The sequence below is a fragment of the Bubalus kerabau genome, chromosome X, assembly GCF_029407905.1.
Source record: "Bubalus kerabau isolate K-KA32 ecotype Philippines breed swamp buffalo chromosome X, PCC_UOA_SB_1v2, whole genome shotgun sequence".
Taxonomy (NCBI): domain Eukaryota; kingdom Metazoa; phylum Chordata; class Mammalia; order Artiodactyla; family Bovidae; genus Bubalus; species Bubalus kerabau.
The window spans coordinates 119,399,579-119,405,796 of NC_073647.1; the positions used below are offsets into that span (position 1 = coordinate 119,399,579).

General features: G+C 43.3%; 1 long non-coding RNA gene across 1 annotated transcript in view; it reads left to right on the plus strand.

Annotated features, from left to right (window-relative positions):
- LOC129639883 (uncharacterized) overlaps positions 1-5,607 on the plus strand; it is a 158,162-nt gene extending 152,555 nt beyond the window's left edge. Inside the window, exon 4 of the long non-coding RNA XR_008708642.1 lies at positions 3,818-5,607. This is a non-coding gene — a long non-coding RNA (uncharacterized LOC129639883). The remainder of the gene's footprint in view (positions 1-3,817) is intronic.
- The last annotated feature ends 611 nt before the right edge of the window (positions 5,608-6,218 follow it).

The following is a 6,218-nucleotide window of genomic DNA, read 5'->3' on the forward strand; positions in this document are numbered from 1 at the left end:
CCATTAGCATTTTTCACAGAAATATAAAAAAAATCCTAAAAATTCATATGGAACCACAAAAGACTTTTTTTTAATTTTTAAAATTAATTAATTACGTTTGGCTGTGCTGGGTCTTTGCTGTGCATATGGGTTTTCTCTAGTTACAGAGCGGGGGCTACTCTTCACTCTGGTGCGTGGGCTTCTCACTGTGGTGGCTTCTCTTGTGGAGCACAGGCTCTAGGTGTGTGGGCTTCAGTAATTGTAGCACATGAGCTCAGGAGTTGTGGCGCACCTGCTTAGCTGCCCATGACATGTGGAATCTTCCTGGACCAGGGATCGAACCTGTGTCCTCTGCATTGGCAGGCAGATCCCTAACCACCATACCACCAGGCAAGTCCCACAAAAGGCTTTAAATAGCTAAAGGAATTCTGATAAAGAAGAACAAAGCCAGAGGCATAACACTTCCTGATTTCAAACTACATTACAAAGCACAGAAATTAAAACAGTATGGTACTGGCATAGAAACAGACATATAGACCAATGGGACAAAATAGAGAAACCAGAAATAAACCCATACATACATGGTCAACTAATCTTTGCTAAGGGCACCAAGAATACATAATGGAGAAAGGATAGGCTCTTCAATAAATGCTGTTGGGAAATCTGGATATCTCCATACAGAAGAATGAAACTGGACTGCTATCTTACATCATATAATAAAATTATATTATAATTAAAATATAATTCATTAATTATGATTAATTAATCTTACATCATAAAATAAAATCAAAATAGATTGAAGACTTAATTGTAAGACCCAAAACTATAAAACTCCCAGAATAATACATAGGGGAAAATTTCCTTGATGTTGGTCTTCACAATGATTTTTTAAATATGACAGCAGAAACAGAAACAGGAGCAAAGATAAAGAAGTAGGACTACATTAAACTAAACAAACAGTCACTGCCTCACTTGCAAGATGTGTATAAACATGAGGGACCTATGGGAAATTGTCTTCTACTGAAGGATACATACACTTTAATTCTACTTAGATTAGTTTTTCTCATTCAGTCTTATTTAAAACTTTTTTTCATGGTATATATATACACACAACATAACAGCACTAAGATTTGTCCAGTGTGCAAAAGATTCTGTCCTCTTTCACACAACAGTTGCAGAGAAGTGTGAAAGGAGGGGAATTCATGGACACTATGGACAGAAACCAGGCAAAGTATTAGAAGTTTGGCTGGTTCACTTGGGAGATGAGGGAGTGAGGCTAGTAATGCTTCTCAAGGAAGAAGGCAACAGCTGTTCTGTCTTCTGATTCAGCCCCCTGGCAGAGGTCTATCATATCTGCCTTAGATCTACTAGGAAAGGTCTCAGAAGTTTCTACAGTTGTTTCTGGCTCCTATAAAGTAACTTTGGGCCTCCCAGGAAGACTTTCTCCAAATAGAAAAACTACCATGGGAATCCACAGATGAGGCATTGACTAGTCTTTAGGCTCTTACTGCCTGAGATTGGGTTTAAAATTCTGGTGAAGATGACCCACTGGAGAATGAGAAATTAACCGAATCAAAGCTAGGTAGATTCTTACAGTCAACCCTACTGCCCTGGAAAATTCCCCTCATGTTGAAACCAGGTAAGAACGTAAGAGATGTTATCTTAGTGATGGGGCAACAAAAGCCCTGGATTAAGGTGAAATCCTCAAAGAAGGTCACTGTTGTGCAAGTCAAGCCCCTGTAATCCAGCAGGTACAAACCCATTAGCTTCAGCCAGGAAGCCACACTGGTTATAACTAGTGTGAAGGGGTCCCCAAAGTTGAAATCAATGGTGTCAGCCATAAAAAACTTTGCTGCTTGATGTAAAGTGTTGGGTGGATTAAAAACAGTGAAGTTTGTTTGATTGCATCATGAGCTGTTGCTATGCTGCTCAATTGCAAAGCCCTTTTTCTTTAATAGCATCGACCCACTCCCTCCCTCTATGTCCCCAGTCTCTCCCTCCACTACCCTAAACTTGGCCACTTTTAGGAAAAAAATGATTTAGAATTGGGGCCAAGATTTTACTTACCCCAAGTGGGATCGAAAACCTTATGCACCCATCAGAGGGGAATTTGGGAGAAGTGAGGGATTCAAACCATTATGGCTCTATTGGATACAGATGCCCAGTCACTATCCTACCGGATCTGAGGAAGGAAAAGGCCCTCAGATCTAGCTAATAGTATTTAGGCATGGTTGACAGTGGGGAAGGAAATCTAATCAATGGGGTCCATTAGGCCAATTTAATGTACTGTTATTTTTGCTTCCTCATCTGAATGTATAGTAGGAATTGGTGTGTTATATCTTTATCCCATAAGTGCCAGAGATGATTTTTGACATTGGGAAGAGCAGCATAGACAGAAACACTAGTGGGAAGTTGTCTTGGTCAGTCCAGGATGCTATAACAAAATAATACAGACTGGGTGATTTATAAACAACACAAATGAGTCTGGCAAGTCCAAGATCAAGGTGCTAACAGATTCATTGTCTGGTGAGGACCCACTTTCTGGTTCATAGATGATCATCTTCTTGCTGTGTCCTCACCTGGAAGAAGGGGCAAGGGAGCTCTCTGAGGTCTCTTTTATAAGGGCACTTATTTCATTCATGAGGGCACCACCCTCATGACCTAATCACCTCCCAAAGGCCCTACCTCCTAAAACTATTACCTTGGGGGTTAGATTTCAATATATAAATTTTGGGAAAATACAGAAATATAGTCTATAGCAGAGGTGTAAATAGTTTTTCAATCTACTTCTTATGATTCACCAGAAGCTAACAAACCCCCCAGGAAGAGAAAGGGAAATCACAGCCTTGATTAAAGACTTAAAGACATCAGAGATCTCAAAATGACAGCCCTTAATGACCAGTTAAAAAAAAAAAAAAAGACTAACAAAAGCTAAAGGCTTATAGCAGATTATTACCAACTGATTTCAATTGTTGCTCCCAAAGCCCAGGCTGTTTCAGACATAGTGACTGCAACTGAATCCATTACACAGGCTGATGACAGGTGGTATGCAGTCTTAGATGTCACAAACATGTTCTGTGCCATCTTACTGACATTTGAGGAGCAAGGTCAATTCGCATTCAAGTAGCAAGGCCTCCTATATATGTTTATAGTATCCCCCAGGGATATATCTGTAAGCTCCCCTGCCATTTGCCACCAGTTGGTGAGTCAGGATTTAGCATAAGTTCCTCTACCTTCCATGTCCAAAGCTTTTACTATATGGATGATGCCTTGTTGGCAAGTCAAAAGCCTCAGGCTCAGTGACCTTGATAGTTAAGCTATCATACCATGGAAGTAACCAGGAGGAGTGGCTGATAAACCTGAAAAAATTCAGGGACCTTCTCACCAGACAAAGTTTCTTGAGACTGAATGAGTGGATTTGTAAAACTCAATCCCTGTGGTGATCATGGAAAAATGGCTCCCTCTTTGGCCCTCCAAACCAAACAGGAAGCCCGGCACCTCATGGGACTCTTTGGGTACTGGAGATGGTATGTGGCTCACAAAGGCATGCTATGTGGCCTCTTATATCAGCTAAACTGCTAGTCAGCATCCTTTGAATGGGGCTTATGCCAACAGACCATGTTTGAAGCTGTCTTACAAGCTATGGTATGCATTCTACCTTTAGGGTCCTATAAATTTAATGATTATGACGGATGATTTTGCTGATTAAAGTTTCTGGCAAAGGGAGGCAGCCTCCCCCCAGGAATTCTCCTTGGAGTTTTGGACTACTCACCTCCCTGACATGGCTGCTAGAAACAACCCTTTAGAAAAGTATTAATAGCTATTTATTTGCTCCTAGGCTCCTGTCAAAACTGAACTCCTGACCCATGGAGGCTTTGTGACTCTTCAACCTGATATTGCCATTAGGTCAACTTGACTTCCATGACTATTAAGGTGGGATGGGTCCAATAAGCTTCACTTGTTGAAAGGAAATGGTATATTCAAGAAAGTAGCCTGCCTGGCCCAAACAGGATCTCAACATTAAATGAAATAGTGACAGCTATCCTTTTGGGAGATAATTTATCGCCCACTCTGTTGCTGGAAATAAAGCTAATGGGACCCTTGACTCACAGAAGTTCCCTGAATGCCTGGGCCTGGTTCACTGATGGTTCGAACTGAAGCTCAGTGGTGTCTACTGGGATGCTGCAGCTGTTCAACGTCACCACCAGCCATACAGAACCAAATATGAAGATGGCTCCACTTGGTGGGGCAGAACTCAAGGCCATTCTCATAGCTCTGACCAATATTCCCTTTGATGGACCTTGTTCTGTTTTCACTGACTTCTTGGCTATTGCCAATGGCCTAGTTGCCTGGTCTGCCACTTGGAAAACAATAGATCAAAGACATCCCTCTTTGTGGCCATATATTGTGGAAGCAAATCATGACTTCTGATCAGACCATCTAGGTCACTTTTATCAATGCCCATAGAAAGGCCAGATGAGACCATCTGAAAATCAAGCTGCGAATCAAGGCCACACTGCCCAGATGATCACCACTGCAGTTTAGATCAGACATGGCAACACATCTACCCTCACAGATTGCATACAGAATAAACATCTGCTTCTATGGCAGAGGCTGCCACTTCCCGCCAGTCTCATGACGCTTGTCAAAAGCTGACCCATTTGTCTCACAATGAAAGAGGCTATATTACATGAGGCACTGACTCCATCTGGTCCCAGAAGATTTACATTGGACCTTTGACAACCCCCCCCACCCCAGGTCTATCAGTGGGGACTCACTGATGTTGACACTTTTTTAGGCTACTGTCCTGCAGTTCCAGTCTGATCAGCTGAGTCCAAACCAATCACTGTGGCCCTTGAAGCTAACCTGTGTCATGTGATCAGCTCCCCAGATATTTGCAGGCTGACAATAATGCCCCTTTTGTGGATAAAGCCACATACAATGGGCTGATTGTCAAGGTATTCCATTATCCCCCCATGCTTCTGTCACCCACGGGCATCTGGTCGAGTTTAACCAGCCTCCTAAAAATCAACTTTAAAAGGTTTCTGACTCTATTTCCCTCACCTCTTCCTGGTCTGTACACCTTTGTAAGGCAGTTTGCCCCCAAAAGGGGATCATCCAGTTGCTTCTTAGGTGTGTGTGTGCTCAGTCGTGTCCGACTCTTTGCGACCCCACGGACTGTAGCCCACCAGGCTCCTCTGTCCCTGGGATTCTCCAGGCAACAATACTGGAGTGGGTTGCCATTTCCTCCTCCAGGGGATCTTCCCGACCCAGGGATGGAACCCGTGTCTCTTAACATCTGCATTGGCAGGCAGGTTCTTTACCACTGTGTCACCTGGGAAGCCCCACTTCTTAGGTACCCAAGGTCAACTTTTGAAAAGTTAGAACTCCATCCTGATCATCTCTAGGCATGGTGCTTCTTTTTTTCCCTAGTGGCAACCCCAAGCCAGCCTAATTGATACACTCCTTGGGCAGCAACTAAGTCTATTAAGGGCCAAGAGGACTGAAACAATTTTGGTTCAGCTATCTGGATTCTCTGTTGTGCTGCCATGGTCTAGATCATAAAGATAATGACCACGTGACTGAGTATACTGTTCACTGAGCCTTCCTACAGTGACCCACATGGGCCAAAGTAGGGGGACATAATAGGTCTAAGTTTTTTTAATGTTTTTTAAAAATTATTTATGTATGGCTGTGCTGGGTCTTTGTAGCTGCGCACAGGCTTTCTCTAGTTGTGGTGACTGGGGGCTAATCTCTCGTTGTGGTGCGAGGGCTTCTCCTTGCGCTGGCTTCTCTTGTTGCAGAGTACGGGCTCAAGGGTGTGCAGGCTTCAGTGGTTGCAGCATGTGGGCTCAGTAGTTGTGACTCACGGACTTAGTTGTCCTGCGGCATCTGGAATCTTCCCGGACCAGGGGTTTAAGCCGTGTTCCCTGCCTCAGCAGGTGGATTCACAACCACTGGACCACCAGGGAAGTCTAGGTCTAAGTTTTATTTTTTAAAAACCCTTGTCCCTCTTGCACCTGATCTTTGTGGACCATAGGTTTGGTTATGAGTGATAGATGATCGGAAAAAGGTGAAGTTATGGCTGCTGAAATGAGCCACATCAATTTTGTGGAGAACAACACCAGCACTTGGGGAGGGAGTGCCTCAGATGTCAAGATGAGCAGAGGAGGGAAGGACACTAATTACCTTTTGTCTTTTAGAACCATCTCTGGAGCCTTCCTCACAAAGGAAAATGT